This window comes from Trachurus trachurus (genome assembly GCF_905171665.1).
Source record: "Trachurus trachurus genome assembly, chromosome: 23".
Lineage (NCBI taxonomy): Eukaryota > Metazoa > Chordata > Actinopteri > Carangiformes > Carangidae > Trachurus > Trachurus trachurus.
The window spans coordinates 7896993-7913874 of NC_139912.1; the positions used below are offsets into that span (position 1 = coordinate 7896993).

The window sequence follows — 16882 nt, forward strand, 5'->3', positions numbered from 1 at the left end:
AGATCGGAGCGGGAAGATCTCAATAAGTGTGAGTCAGTCATGATAAAGGGGGGAGTCACAGAGAGAAGGGGGGGGCAGCTCAGGCCATACAATGCAGTGTATACACAGTGTGACAGAGAGCAGGTCTTGTTGGCAGCGTGTTCACAGAGTCAACAGGCGGCTGCTGGCAGGAGAACAGAGTTCATGTAAAAAGGAGCTAAATGTGACGACGATGACGCTGTGACACATGAAAATTCACATTCTTCTATTGTCTGTTTCCCGTTTAGGCTCCGAGACGACGAGGGACGGAGGAAACTGAGTGGAACTGTTGGGTGATTTATTCTGTCTTGCTTCAAAATATTCAGACACTGATTTGTCTTCCCTCCTACTGCTGAATGGACCCCACATCCCCCCATCCCTACCCCTCCTCCACCCACAACACCCCCTCCCTCCCTCCCTCTCTCTCTCTCTCTGTTTGACTGGAAATAGGATTATGAAGAATGAATATTAAATTTGCAGACTTTTGCTTTGCCGTGTTTGCACTGAGCTGTGTGGGTGACGGGGGAGGAAGAGGAAGAGGAAAGGGAGGGGGAGGGGAGGGAGGAGGATGAGCTGTGGCGTTACACTCTTCTCCACACTTTATGAAAATGTTTGGCTTTCCCAAATAAAAATCCGATTCTTCTCACTTCTGCAAACACACACCCCCACCGTCCCCCTCTACACACACTGACACACATACACCCCACCATCACCCCTCCCTCTTCTTCAGATTGGCGCTCTCCTTGGTGCTGAAACAGGAAAAGTCTGCGTAAAAGCTGCGCCAGTTCCTCGCGCTCCCCCCTCTCTAAATACACCATTTACGCGGGTAGTAAAAATATTATTTAAACAGTTTTTTATATGAAGAAGTTGAACGGAAACGAATGAAATCCAAGTTATATCCCCAAAAAGGAAATAAATGTGGGGAAAAAAGTGCGCCCGTGCCTGAACCACGTCATCCTAACAGGCTAAATGAACCGATTTCCTTTGAAGGCTGCCGGTGGATGTCTGGTCCTGTTGGATTGAGGGTTAATTGTTGTATTGACGGATTTTTTTTATTTTATTTTATTTCATATTTGGTTTTAAAATCACGTGTTGCTGCTCTCGTGCTGGTGGAAAACGCTCGCACTCGGTTTCCCCCTCCGAATCTAAAAGGCAAATAACGACTGTCATTATCGACAAAGAAAGAAGTGCCAGCCTACTTCTTACTGCTCTCTCTCGCTCTCTCTCTCTAACACACACACACTCTCTCTCTAACACACACACACACATACACACACACCATCTCACTACCTCCCTCCACTTTCCCTCGCTCAGCTCTCCGTCTCTCCACAGCCTGTCTCCAGAAGCATGTCCTCAGACATGCAGCCACGGTGCGATGAAGCGGACCAAAAGACGCCACCAGCATGACAGCGTGAAAGCAGGTAAGCGCGCACACGCACACACACACCTACACACACACACATGAATAACACCATCATATCAACTGTGTGGCTGAAATGTTTCCTCTGATAAACTAAATAAAGAGAAACCAGAGTCGACATTCCTGCAGCAGGTTCTTGTTTTGTCCCTGGAGCTCTCTGAGCTGGAGCTGGAGCTGGTGAGCGCTCCTTCAGCTGCTTCTTCATTCAGATGTGTTGCTCGGTGTTGGTTGCTGAAAGGAATCGAACCTGAGACTCCTCAAATACGGGACTCTACCTATAACTGTTGCTCACAGTTACACCTGTTATTTCCCTCCAGTGCGTAAAAAGCCGAGCTATTTTTTTTTTTTACAAAATTATATAAAAAAAGTGTCTCTAAACTTTATTCTTTTGAGACAGAAAACAACTAATTTCTGTGTGACTGCGGTCAAATAACACACCTGGTGTTTGAGGGTAGGAAACGTGCCTGACAGAAGCTTTGCACGCGACGAGGACAAGGACGAAATGTTTTACGCTTGATCCACAGCAGCTCGTGCCATATGGCGCATCGCAGGCGCAGAGAGAGAGGGAGTGAGAGAGAGGAGAAGGAGACAGAACTTTATTTCTTGTATAGTAGTTCATCCTCAGCTGCTGCTTTTCTCTCACTGTGAGATAGTATCGTTTGATGCCAACACCAGTTTTCATTTTTCAGCTGAGTGAGTTCATCCATTCATCCAGGAGGCTGCGCGTCGTCTCAATGAAATAAGCTCTTGTTTACTTAGGCTTCTAGATCCGTAAGCGTCTGTTCAAACATTTTTTTTTTTAAATATTAGTTATTGTGGAAATAAACCAAAGTATTTATTGGTCCGCACTCGCGCGTTTTGGATAAACGCGTCCTCTTTCTCCTCTTCCTCCTCTTTATCGCTCTGCCTTCGTATCCAACAGCTGGCTCAGTTTCCCAGTGTCTGACATCGTAAAGCGAACCACTGCAGAGTCAAATGTCCTGATCTGCACCGAAACCACTCGTGTCTAATGGTGCATTTTTTGGCGGCAGAGCGCAGATCTGTGTGAGTATATATTTGCCCAGAGGCAGTTTCCTCTCCTGTCTCCTCGATTAGATCAACCTCTTGGTTTCAGCACAAAGAGAGCGAGCAAGAGCGAGGGAGAGAATTTTACACGTTTAATGCTGTAGTGTGATTCCCTGTGTGTTTATGTCAACGAAACAAAGCGATGTGATCATATAAACAGTGAGATATTTAAGAAGCAGAGGTGATGGTGTCGCTGGGCAGCTGCAGCCTGTGTGAACGCGCGTAAAAGCGCAACGCAAGAAGCGGATCAGACTCGAGACGACTGGTGTGGCTGTTACAGCTGAGCTGTTTTACGCACAGATTGGATCTCTCTCTCTCTCCCTCCCCCTTTCTCTTTCTTTCTTTCACTCTTACTCTCTCTCTCTCTTTTCTCTAAATCACGCTGTTTTTGGATGACGTGCGGTGATTTAGTTGCGCACAGACTCGCTGGAGGACTTCACATCCAGAGGTAAATCCGTTTATTTCTCGAGCTTATAACACAATTAGAGGCGATTTCTCTCTTTTTTCCCCCTCAGAGTCAGGTTGGTTGTTCTACTTGTGTTAGTTCAGCCGCGTCTGTGTGGATGGAAACGGGAGTCAAACAGGCGCAGATGTCTGCTCCTCCTATCACTTTGGGAGAAATCAGTGCAGTGGGACGACGGGTCTGCTCGTGAAAGCTGGATTCAGGTTTTGGTTTTGGATCATTTTAATGGTTTGTCGGTGAAACTAAAAATGGAAATTTGAGAAATGTGGAAAAAGCAGTGATTCTGGTTGTTGTTTTTTAAAATTGGAAATAAAGAAAAGTGGATTCAAACTGTGTATTTAGGTTGTGATTATAAGCTGCTGGGGTCCTGTATTAATGCTGTGAATACGGTTCTTCACCTGTGACACCAACATCTGCGCAGAGACCTGTCGTCATTTGGCATTTGTTGTTCTGCCAGTGTGTGAATGAGAGCCGAGGCTCGACCTTGATTAAGTCGCTGGCAGTAATTGGTTTTGTTTGACGAGATGGCAGCTCAACAAAAAAGGAACTGGTGTCGCCTTTACAGGCTGTTGTTGTGCACTATTCCCACAGGTGAGACTCAGGTCGATGCTGGTTTTTGTTCCTGCACATTTTGATCTGGTGTGTTGCCAAAAAGAGGAGGAGGAGGAAGAAGAAGAAGAAGAAGAAGGTGTTTGGGGGGGATGCATTTTGCTGGATGGAAAGCAGAAGAAAGTTTTAGACTGGCACTGTTTATTGAAGTAGCTCTGCAGGTGTCACAAATTATTTCCACTTTTTGTCCTTTTTCCTGAAAATGCACCTTTTTTTTCTTTTTCTTTTTTTTTAAAGGTGGGTACTTCATCATGACTGGCTGCTGCACACCTGCTCCAACACTTGAACCAAAGGCGTTACACAAAAGACATTTGTTTGCCTGTAGATAAAGATTTTTGACAACCTATTATGTTCCCATAGAAAACACAATTTGCACGGCGGGGAAAAAAAAAAAAAAAACCTTCAGGATTCATAAATCACTCCACACAATCAACCCAACCTTTTAAACCACAGCCAGAGATGAAGAACCACTCCAGACTATCCGTTTATAGCTCCATTTAGAGAGCAAAAGAAGCTCTGAAGTCATATTTGTATTGAATCATCATGTTTTATTGCACAGCCTGGAGCACAGTTAAGTCTTCTTTATAATATGGCAGTACTATAACAACTTAAACATTGTACTTCTCAGTGTTTTGATACATATCTTTAATTTACTTGGCATTGCATGCACTTCAATGACTTTTTTAGAGCTGCAGAAAACCAGTTTTTAAGCAGCTCTACATGAAACTGAGTATTTTTGTTTTTGTTTTTACCTTAATGTGCTTCCACTTGTCCCTTCACTGCTTTTCTTTTTGGGGTGCAAGTTTCCAGAAGTTTCATCAGACAGACTAGTTGCTGCTCATTTCCCCTCTCGTCGTCCTGTTTGACAGCCTGATGTTGATGGATGAGGTTTGGATGCACTGTGACTGAACAGTGGAGTGACAGTGGTGGTGGTTGTTGTGGCGTGGGGGGGTGGGTTCACCAAGGTCACAAACATGGGGCTTTGTTTCCTTTTTACACATCCTTCCCTAACTATTGATATTACATTAGAGATGCAGATATTATTCAGTGTGCATAATGTTCACCAGAGGGGGGGTGTCAATGTGCTCGAGTGTGATAGCCCATCAGCGTGTTCATTGATTTGTATGTTCTGTGTGGCCGGCGATTATGCAGGAATATTGCCTATTGGCATGTTGGTTAATGCAGATGGGAGTAAAGTGGCATGTGAGGTGAGGGATGTGATTCATGGAGTGTCTGTGAGTGATGAGCGAGGGGAGAATTTGCACTTTTTCTTGCGGATGGAGCAGCTAAAAGCGACGCTTGTTGCCCCCTGTGGTGGAAACACGACATGCACAGGTGTTATCCTCACTTGCTGTTTTCTTAATGAGGACGTATATGCATATGCAGTAGGCTACTGTACACATGATGCATGCTCACAAAACAAAATGAATGACTCTTCCCTGGTCACACTCACATGGAGGACAGAGAGAGGAGGAGACAGATGCCAGTGCTTCTACCTACTCGCTAAAGCTGTGTTTTTGGCAGAAGTGGGAACTGTGTTAGCGGTGAGGTTGTTTTTGAAAAAAAAAACACACACACACAGAAAAGTTAAATTTAGCCGGTGGGATGCCTCATGCCATGGACATAAGCTCCTCGGTTGTAGAGCGACTGCACAGTGCACATTAGTGAATCTGTGTAGCTGGCACACACAAAAAGGAATGTCTAATTATCACGCTTTCCACCGCAGTAGGCTCCTATATTTGCACTGAGCTCCTGCTCTAATCGCTTTCTTTTCCTATCATTACACACTTACTTATTTTTTTTATTTTTTTTTTTTCCAGTTCTGTTGCTCGCAATTAACATGTTATTTTTTGCTGCGTGTGGTGTGGATGAGCCAGGAAGACCACGCAGCGTCGGCTGGGCGTTGAAGTGAAGGTCTAATTGAGCGGAGACAGAAGAATGGTTTTGGCTAATGTGTGGAAATTTGGTGGAAGAGATGAAAAGGGATTGTGTGGAGGGGCTTTTACATAACAGTGAACACGGCGTGCACGAGTGTGTGTGTGTGTGTGTATGTGGGGATGAAGGTTGTGCCAGTGAATGATGAAGGCTGCTTGACTCATTGCATTTATCTAAATATGGTTGTATAAGCTTAAAAATGTCTGTGTTCCCGCACAGATTTCCACACGCTGATACTGAATCTTCAGCTCCAAATGGCTGGTGGTGTTCACTTCAGCCGTGCCCCTTATCAGATGCTGAGTGATTGCACAGCTTTACAATATGAAGTGCCACCAAGCCGCGGCACGAAGTGGCATTGATTGGAAAGGATGGGGAGGAGGGATATTCCTCCTTAAGGTCATTATCTAGCAGACAGAGAGAGTTAGACGAAACAAACCAGTGTAATTGCATTTATAACAAAAGACTCGGGATCAATGGAGTAAACGCTACTTACAGCTTTGTGTCAGCAGATTTCATCAACATACAAATGGATTCAGTGACCCTGTAATTGCTCATAAAAATCTACTCCATGAAATCAGTCCAGCATCTCCCTAAAGTATAAAGTCTGTGTGGACTCACATTTCCTGTGATTCAGTGAGAGAATCATGATTCATGCAGCAACACGTTTGGAGAATTTGACACGCAGGCGACATGAAAGGGACACGTTTCGATTTACTGTCACAAACTAAAGTAAATAAAGATGATTTTTATCCCTGGTAAAAGCAGTAGTGGGAGACACCATAAGCAAAACAAGGGGTTCACACTCTTCAACTTTTTGGCCACTTGAGGGCAGCAGAAACAAGCTCAACACAATGTTGACCCATTCTTAGCAAACAGTCGCTAATCTAGCTGGAGCAAAATTAGCATCCACTCAGCTGTGTTTGTTTGGCCACCTTAACAATTCAAAAACAATATTCATCCTTTTATATGCTTACTTTTTGACTTCATAAACTTCACATCTGATTATTTAGCTGCAAAATGCTCCAGCGTGTTTGCTAGCTAGCTGCTAGCTGTGTCTGTTTACAGCTAAGTGCTGAGCTGGGACCACACAAACCTACTAGGCCGAACAGATGATGCTATAGATTTCAATATACAAATAAACTGAAGGATGAAAGTAACTCAATGTGGGAGGTCCCCAGCGATTAGTAGTTTATTTTCACTGTAATTGAATGCATAAGTAACACAAATGACAGTATGTATGATCATTTTGGTCCTGGGTCTCAAACACTCTCTGTAATAGAACATCAAAAGGCAAAAAATCTTGTCTTGTTTAGTTTTGGCCCTTGATGTGAAAAAGTTTGTGCAGCACGGCACTAAACACCTCATGTGGCCTCAGTTTAAACATCTTCACACATGTTTAGATTTCTGGAGTGGGACATTTTTAAAGCTTGTCAGCATTTTCAGGCAGAAACATCTGATGTTTTTGGGGGTATTAATAGCAGACTGTGTTAACTGGAAGATATAACTGGTCAGATTTAGTTGATAATACACTCCAGTTTTAGCTCCAAGATGTGTCATCGTCACAATTTTGTGCTGTGATACATTTTTGTTTATTGTGGAAGTATCTCCTATACAAGCACGTTTCAAGAGGAGCGCATTAGCAATTGGAGCAGAAACAGCATATTAGATATCTGTATAGCCTACACATAATTGCAGTGTAGCCTGAATATGGCTTACAGTCGTATTATCTCACTAAAACCTGGAAATGACTCTTCAGGTGGGGTAAGTGCCCCTGCTTTTAATCAAAACAGGTCGCCATGGTGATGCTGAATTTCATTCAGAGGAGGGAAATTAAGGTTTTGCCTGTATATTAGTGAATAGCAAAGAAGAGTGGTATCTCCATCAGGTCATCATAACACAGTGGAAAGTCTTGACCTTCTTCAAATAAGAAAACAATGTTTTCTTTTCAGTCACACTCGCTGTAAGTCATCCTTCGCAGTGCGACTTTACAATATCAGATCGTCCCTTCAACACAATGTTGTTTGTCTTCAGTTTATCCCGACATAATAGAACAGTATCAGTCATTGTGGAAAATCTGAACAGCAGTCGAGTTGTGACAACAGCAGCAACAGCAGCAGCAGTTGTTGTAGTACAACCCCTCCAAAATCTCCAGAGATCCATGTGAATGTGCTCTGCCTCCAAAAGCCTCAGGTGTTCCTCAGTCTTGCCGCTCATCCAGCAATAATGTCGGGCAGCCATTCCCTGCTCTTAATTACTCTAAGCCTCAGCACCAGATAATTCCAGCCAGCTACTTCAAACTCTGGCTCTGCCTTTATCATCAGCTCCATAAAACATTCATTGTGTCTGTCTGCTCTCATCGGACCTTGGCAGGGAGGGGTTACTATAATTGCCAGCAGGCCTAATTCCTCTATGATGTGAGATTGTAAAACATGAGGCAGAATCAAGCTCTGGCGCTTACCTATAGCGTACGCATTCACATATAGAGAAAAGTGCTAAATTGGAAGAGGAAGTAAAGGAATGAGTTTAGACGGTGATTACTTTTGTAAATTTTTGTGCAGCAACTTTAGCTCAGGCTGGTTGTAAACAGCGGCAACATGACAGGCCGCCTTAAAGCCTCGCTGTGCCGCTGCAGATGCCGCTTGTGTGGTGTTTTTGAAGTAGCCCTGTGTGACTTTTTTCTTCTCGTGGGCCAGGAGCCCTAACAAGCAATTAGCCAACAGGAAGAGCGCTTGGTATTTCAGGGGATGAAATCCAAGCTTACATAGTCTTGAGGCTGTTCTCTCTCTCTCTTTTTTTTCTTTCTTTCTTTTGTTTTTTAATAAAGTTTTTGACAGGAGCTTTTGCTTGTTCCCGGGAAACAAAAGCCACAGTAGATACTAAAGTAGCTTAAAATCATTTAGACAGATAAAGAAGGCAGATGTGACCGAGCACAACACAAAGCACGGATAATGACCAAAACCTCCACACGGCAAGACCTTGAACATCCCATTGAGTTTTGTTGATTTACTACAGATTACACCACACAGTATGCCTGATGCATCAGAAGTGGCCGAGCGTCAATCCATCCACTTTTAAGTGCAAGTCAATGAGCTGCTGGCGGCTGACTTCTGTGTGAATGGGCAATAAAAGTCTAACTGTACTCCTGCAGGTATTGCCGTCCTAATTACAGACCTGCCTGAAGCTGATAAACAGGAATGATGGCCAAATTGAGCCACCTTGTGCTTAATGCCAATAATGAATCACTGCCCTCTTGTCATTGATGTTGTTGTCATTATTTTGCCTGGATACAGTCCCTGTTGGTCACACACCACATATAGGTCCAGATTAAAGTAGCTCAACACATATTGGATTCTTATCCAGTATTGTGGATCACATTATTCAGTATTACCATTAGGTTTGATTTATTGATTACAGATGTGAATGGATTTTTAAAAAATCCATAGCACATTATGTGTTCAAGTCAGGTAAACAGCCAGAGCCCTGTTTCCCTCAGATGCTGGAGGAGACCAGACTTTTTTGTTGGAAACCAAAACTTGAAAACTTATCAAAATGGTTTGCTTTTTTTTGTTTTGTTCTTTAGCTTAGAAGTGGCAGTGGCTGACACAGTGTTAGTGGTGGAGTAAACGTAAACTCCTGTTGTCTGTAGTAACCTGTGAGTGGACCAAAATGGTAAAGGTTAGAAGAAACAAGGTTAGCATCTTATATTTGTTTATGCTGTTTGTTAGCTTCCAGCTGGCAGTGGCAGACAGAGCGTTTGTGGTTTTTGGTTGTGCTAACGTTAGCGCTCTCTATCTCACTCTTCACAAGGCTTAGAGTTGCATTAGCCCCACCCCATGTTCACACAAGTTGACAAATTTTTGAATCCCTGGAGGTCTGAATCTGTTTTTATCATTGTTTCACTACAGCTCCAAGGTGGAAATGTGTATTCATGGTGTTTACTGCGCATTTCACTCGTGATATATCTTGTATCATATAAAAAATATCATATTGACGTGTTAAAAAGGTAAAAAACTTGATGCTCATCAGAGAGGGCCTTTAAGGTCTTCCATACATTTGCTAAAGCCTGGAGATAGAACTGTTGCTATGAAGAAAATATGCTTTGTAACATCCTTTTTTTTTTTTTTTACAAATGATCTGCTTACGTTCCGACTCGGCTTCAGGGCTGCATTTGATTATCACTGACTCACACTTTGCTAATGTCCCTGAATAAACTTAAAAAGCGGGCGTTTTAAAACCCCATCCCGTGGTCAGGTTATAGCAGATACCTGACAGTAATGTCTTTGCTTAATTTTCGGTCTAAATTTACAAGCCTAATCATTATTCTGTGCTGCGAACGCCCAGGGACACATTTTTGCTCAGAATTTGAGAAATTCGCTCCCCTGTGACCAGCACAAGTTCATTAACCTGCAGTCGCCAGTAAAAAAAGGAAATGGCACATTCACCCTCCGTTTACTCTCGCAATGAAAGATATCTCTCCATGAGGCATTGACGACGTAGTTAATGTCTCTCTATTCCAATGAAAAGAAAACCTTTTAAATAAAACTCACACGAACTCCGACTCACCTCTCTTCTTAATAAGTCTTAATAATCACTCATTTAAGAAAATATTTAGAAGCTTTTTTTTTTCAAGGTTCAGAAAATGACTTGAAATGACTTCTATTCAGCAGGAAAGAGAAAAGAATGTCCAGGTAGTGAATGGCTTGTGCATGAAACAGCTTCTCTCTTCACATTCTCGGTGAGGAAGAAAAAAAAATGTTGTATCAAAGCTGAATCAGAGCTGCCTCTGAGACAGATGGCTTGACATGAAGCTCAATACTGTGTACACACTCAACAGATAAACACTGGTCCTGACCCTGGATATTGTGGATCAAATCAAAAAAAAAAAAAAAAAGCTACAGATTCTCCTCTGCACGCCTGGAGAGCAACTAAAGCACCGAGCGGAGGAAAGCGAGTGGCTGAGAGCGGTGACTGCTATGCATCCCATCCTGAGCCGATATTATTAGGCCCAGTGACAATCATTGTCTGTTATTGTTATTGGATCCTGTGTCGGCTCTCGGGTTTATTTCCACGCTTCTGCGAGTGAGGACCTGTTTATTGCCTCAGGTGTAATCGGGTTCATCCTGTGTTTCTTTTAATGCCCCCAGGCCGTGTAAACTGTAGTTTTCTTTTATGTGGTCAGCCCGCTCCGATTTATGGACTCTGTCTGCGCTGTCTTTTTAAAAGTAAACGTGAGACAGAGGCCAGATAACTGCTGTAAATACCACTGTCTCGTTTGATGGCATTTGGTTGATGTCTGTCTTTCTTTTTCTTTTTTTTTTAATCTTTCCCCCTTTGGAAAAGACAACTGTCCCATTTCTTGCGGCGCCTTGGGGGCCGGTGGAGGAAATCACTGGAGTACACAGACTTACAGTATTATTCCAAGTTGCACAGGAAACGGGGTCATGAAATACTTCCACAGGATAAACATGACCGGGTTATTTAAAGAGACAAAACATAGCCTGAGATTACATGTACACTTGATAAGTGCAGCGTGACTGAGTCGTCTGAGACCTGGCTGTCTCTCTCTTCTTCCCCCCTCCTCCCCTCAGGCCTCACTATGAGAAGCCAGTGTACGTTGTTCTTTATCCAAAGCTTTGTACAGACTCATGGTTTGGTTTGACATTCTCAAAAGAAGATCCCCGAAGGTCTCTGTAACTCGTTCCAGGTGAATGATTTGACATTTTGGAAGAAATGCCAGCAAGAGGGAAATTGGGCACTTCTTAGGTTATCCAAGCTTGAGAGTGTTGCATACGTGTTGCGAGAACGTGTAAGGAGGCGTCGTCTGCATTCAGCAGGAGGTATACACACTCTGCTTCTGTAAAGTCTCCCAACCAGATTTTTTTTTTTTTTTTTTTTTGGAACCACTTCTGGCCTCCCCGTTGAGCCGGCTGGCTGTGTCAGAGCGAGGAGCCCATTTGAAATGCTGTTATTTGACTTGACAGGAACAGGACTGCCGACAGAGTCCAGAGACTGCACTGTGTCAGTGGAGCACAAACAGACTGTGGGATAGATTCACTGTGTGAGGCACCCTCGCCGCCCCTGTGTTCACACTCTCTGATGGCCCTTTTTGACAGCCCTCGCGCAAACAAAGCAGTCAGAGCAGAGCAGAGACACGTCTGACCACATGAAACAACACGGACACAGTGGAATAAGTTGTTTTTTCCTTTGCTGCGTTCTGCTCATTTACAATGTCAAATAGCATTTTTGTGTGAAGCGTATATATTCTCTCTATTCTTTACTTGTTAAGACAACATGCGCTGAAAAATCTTGTTTTGGTTGCAATGTGTTCTCATGGGCTTGACATCATGACTGAGCGGAGCCACAGGTGTGTTTCTGACCAGACTAAACCAAGTCCTTACCCCATCTCTTAACCTTTATTTAACCTTGCATCATTAACAATTTAGATCTTCCACTTCAAAACACCTTGATGGCAACAATGGAAGGCTTCTCTCTCTTCGATCTGCCTACAGCCATCAGGCTTTTAATTCTTCTGCAAATGGTAGATGAGCTGCCAGACAAATTAATTTCCCCTCAGGGATTTATAAAGTCATTCCTATTGTATCGTATTGTATCATATCATATTGATAGTGCAATGATACGGACTTCTACATCACTGCAGAAGTTGGACCTGTTTTAACTCATGTCCAGTTGACATGTATCCAATAAACGACAAGCTAACTCCACATGGCTTTGATGGCTAATAGGATATTGTTAGCCGAGAGATATCATAGCAAAAAGGGCAAAGGTCAACAGGACACGCCCACTTTTTTCTAAAAAATGAATCCTTGATTAATGTGTCTATAAGAACATGCTGTTCAACGACACAGTGTGAAAGGCTCAAACGCCGGCCATTGCTACTGTATGTGGGCGGCCGCGTCTCCACCGCTGCCTCTTATCTTGTTTGTCAGTCAGGAGAGGAGTACAAGAGACAAGGTCATCCCACTCCTCTGCAATTTTACACAGTTTTCCAGTCCAATCGATACTGCCCAACATGGCAACTAAATCAGCGGGGTCTCATTCCCCAGTCGCCTGATAATTGGAAGCTGTTAGCATGGACGACGGGACAGGACTGTCGATTGGCTCAGCTTATTGCTTTGTGTCGCAATGAGACCTGGGGTTGATTTGCTTTGTGCTAAAAGTTCAAACTCAAGGGTGTCTCATTGTCCACTTTTGTTAGTCACTAATTTTGAAAAAAGCCCTAAGATTTTCACTGTTGGGGGTAAAAAAGAAAAAGGAAAAAATGCCAGGAAGGCAAACAGGAAGAGACTAAAGATTTCAGTGTTTCCAGAGTTGGCACAATTGTCAAACACTTTGCCAAGATACATAAATTAAGGAAGTGTTAGTGGAAGAAAATGGCTCCAAGTGAAGCAACACAATTTGAAATGTTTTGATTTGATTGGACACAATAATGATACAAATGGAAACAGCCTGGGTCACGTTAAATCATTGTCTGAGGCTGATTACTTCCTGTATTATTAGCATTGTCTTTGACTTTTCAGACTTACTCCTCAAACTGTGACTCCTATTCATTGGCCAGTTCTCAGATCCTAATGAGACTCATACAGTAATTAGTGCTTTATTAAAAGCAGGTGACCTGGAAAGGTCAAACACTTTCCTAAAAGCAGAGACAGTAATAACATTCATTATAAGACGGTGTGTTTCTACAGGTGCCTAATCACATTGATTAAGGCCTAGTCCATTTTCAATTTAAATTAGTTAATACCCAATAACACACAAATAAAGGTCAAATAAGAAAAAAAAAAGAATTTGTAGAGAAAACACTGGAAATATTTATCTCCATCTCTGTAATCACTTTGTTTCCCGGTGTAGATTTTCCATTAAAGGCTGAAAATGGAATAACTAATAGAAAAGGAGAAGTGACTTTAATACAATAGATAAGGGATGTGACCTTGATATTTCATTCCAGGACTTCGACACGTAAAGCCCCTCATTAGTTTTTAGTCTCGGCCGAGTGAAGCTAGTTTCACGCCACTCAGACAAACTTCTTATTAGGAAATACACTTAGTTGTGCAGATAGAGGAATACAAACCTTGTATCGGTGTGATCCTATCTTTAAATTACACTTCTATGTGCGTGGGCAACAAGGGAGTGTAATTACGGCCTCGTTGAACAACCTCTGGCTCAGAAGTGGCCAGGAGTTGAGCACGACCGTGGAATGCTGAAAGCCCGGCTGAATCGCCTCGTCCTTGAGGCGGCTTAACTTTTTTTTCTTCTCTCCGTGATACTCCACGAACACAATAGCACAATACTTCTCTTTGAGAGCTGTTAACTGTATGAAGTGCTCACCGAACAAACATAAGAACCGCTCAGCCCGGCGCGTACGTCCCCGTCTTGGTTCGTACATGTTAATTGCTCTGGGTCATTAGGCACCCGGGTCGACCTCCAGGTCCAATTTGATATGTTTTCTGCTTCACAGATTGGGACACTTGCTCCCTCGACGTAGGCGCCATCATACGAGTTAAATGATGATAATGATTCCTACAGCCCAACAGATTCATTATGGCCACCATCTTGTCAGGTATCACATTCCTGGAATTAATCCAAAGGGAACTAAATCCCCCATTCCTCCTCCTGGAGTTAATTGCAAATCACAGTGTCACTTTTCATGGGGCTGCAACCGTCCCTCGAGTGCAGCTCGTCCAATTATCTGTTGGCCGGTGATTTATTTGGTCACTTCTTTTCTCCTTCCGTCCTCATACCAGCATCCCTCATTCACACTCACCAATCTCTCCCTCGCTCTCTCTCTCTTTGTCCCCCACTTCATCACTCTGCTTATCCTATATCCTCACACCTCTCATCTTTCCACCCACCTCCACCTCCACCTCCACCACCACCTCTCTCTGTGTTAGGACTCCTTCTCCAGAGCAGTAATGGGTCTGGTTCAACCTGCTGGGGCTCAGTAATGAAGCTGCTGCCCTAGAAAAGCCATGTTAATGTTGACTCTGGGATCAGATTCTGCTCCGAGACACACAGCGATGACAAATGAATGTGCCAAGTTTGAGCCAACAGAGCTCAATAAACAGCACATATAGATTCACGGCTTTGACTCGGAGACGGGGAGCCCAGATGCTTCCCAGACAGATTATGGATATGAGAAGATAGAAATTCATATTGGCTCATCAGGGAGCTGTTTTCACGTTCTCGTCGTAGAAGAACTTACCAGCAGAAGCAATACGGCGGTTGTCCGGGTGCGGGAGTGCGATGCGTTAATAAACAAGAGTAGAACTGTGGTTCCCTAAAGTATTGGCTCATCCATCTGGTTGTCAACAACATTGACAAGCTGTCTGCCTACTCCTGCTCTACCACTCTGACCTCCCTTAACCTCCTCGGTCTCAGTCTGACAGGCAGAGATGTGCTCCATTCGCGGAGAGGTGTGTGCATCCGTCTGTCTGCCACTGTGCTTAGCTGCATTTACATCAGAGGATCGCCCGTGCCTGTGACCCCCGGCTGACGTACACCGGAGTTTCCTCTGGTCTGCAGTCCCCACGTTTCTGCTGTCAGTCTCCTTGTCTTCCTGGAGCCCGTGGAGCAGCCATGCATGCCTTTCCCTCCATCACGAAGATGGTCTCTGTCTGCCGTGCCCACTCACGCTCCTGTGGCGTGATGTGTAATCCATTTAAGCACCTGAAAACTATATTAGGTCTGTTTGAAATGTTTCTCCGACGGCGAATCGTGATGTGAAGCCTCACTGGGGAGCTTCGATGTAAAAACAAAACCTGACTCCGCTGTTGCTCGGATCCACCGACAACAACAAAAATCCAATTTACACAAGCATCTCAAAACACATGCACGTCCAGTTTTACTCTGTAGCTTTATGATTCGGGAATGGAGGCTGTAAACCAACTGCATCCGTCATATTGAAATCTGGATTCACTAGGGTTTCTTTAACTTGCTGTTTATTGACCATATTCACAGCGTGGCCATCTTTCCTTACGTCATCACTCGGGGTGGGTAAACAAACCGTAACCGCTGTGTCTCTGGCTGCAAGCCGTACGAACGTCTGGAGTCTGATAAACTGCTTTCCTTTCATCGCTTCCCAGTTGATACAGATTTAAAGAAGGCATGGGTTGTGAACGTCTGAAGGGACATCGGGCTATATTTCAAAGTAAAACAACATTTGGGTTAAACCGATTTGAATTAAAGCAGAAGTGAGTGATATATTTGTGTTAATATAAGTCTTAAATAGTTATATCTTCCGACAGCAATCACTTACATAGAGTGTTTGGACTGAAACACGGGTCTCTCAGTCACTCTGCTCTGCTCTGAGCCGAAGAGAAAACATTTATCGTATCCTACAGTTTTTATCCAATGAGGAGAGAGAACGGCATGCAGGGCTGTGTGTGCAGCCAAGGAACGCCGTGAATGTGGTGACGTAGCGACGAGGACTGTTATGGTGCGTTCAAGGAAACTCGTATTTTTCCGAGCGTGAAGTGGTACCAGTTCGATCTGGTACGAGTTCACCGGTCGGAAGTTACGAGTGGCCGTTATAGTGACTTTCACCGGTAAAACAGGTCGGAAAAACACGAGTGGGTTGCCTGGAACGCTACAAAGTCGTAAGTTGTGACTTGAAGCTGTAATTTACGATTTCAAAAGCCTGCCTGGAACGCAGCATTAGCGAAAACGACCGGATCACTCACTTCTGCTTTAAGTTAGCCGGCATTAGTAGCAGCTGCTAACGTTAATGTTATGTGACGGTGTTGAATATTCCCACCCCGAGTGATGACGTAAGCAAAGATGGCGACGCTGTGAATATGGCTAATGGACTGAAAATGGTCTGAGCCTAAAGAAAAGGAGTCCAGGTAAGACAGTTGGCTTGATTTTACGTGTGTCCAAGTGGACACTGGATGCAAATCTTCAAGCTGTTGCACTTTCTTAATGAAACCGTAGTTTAAATCTTTAAGGTAGTTACCACTAATGTAATGTCTTACAAAGTAATTTTCTACCGAATCAAATGGTTTTATGTCAGCCTAGTAGTGAATGCTCCAGAGCTCAGTATCAGTTGAGCGTTTTGGAACCTCGGTATTAGATGAAAAACAAATTGTCATTTGGCAAAAACACCACCCAGGAGCTCTTTCATAACAGTCATTTGCGAGCCCTGCTTGCTAACGCAAATAGTGTTAATGTCTTGTTTCAGAAATGATGAATTCTCACAAATTGCAGACACATTTGTAAGTCCCACTGCGCTCCCGCACGCTCATGCAAATTCGCTGTTTGTTTTCCCTCTGTGAAAATAGGCAAAAAATGTCAAAATGAGGGGTCAGTGACCTCGTGTTGTAAACCAAAGCTTGCATGTTGCAAATTAAATGATATGC

The 16882-nt window shown here is 43.6% G+C and overlaps 1 protein-coding gene across 1 annotated transcript in view; it reads left to right on the forward strand.

Annotated features, from left to right (window-relative positions):
* Nucleotides 1-1370: 1370 nt before the first annotated feature.
* Nucleotides 1371-16882, forward strand: part of chrm2a (cholinergic receptor, muscarinic 2a) — a 71233-nt gene continuing 55721 nt past the window's right edge. The window contains exon 1 of the mRNA XM_083999272.1: nucleotides 1371-1439. The gene's annotated coding sequence lies outside the window, so the exon portion shown is untranslated. The remainder of the gene's footprint in view (nucleotides 1440-16882) is intronic.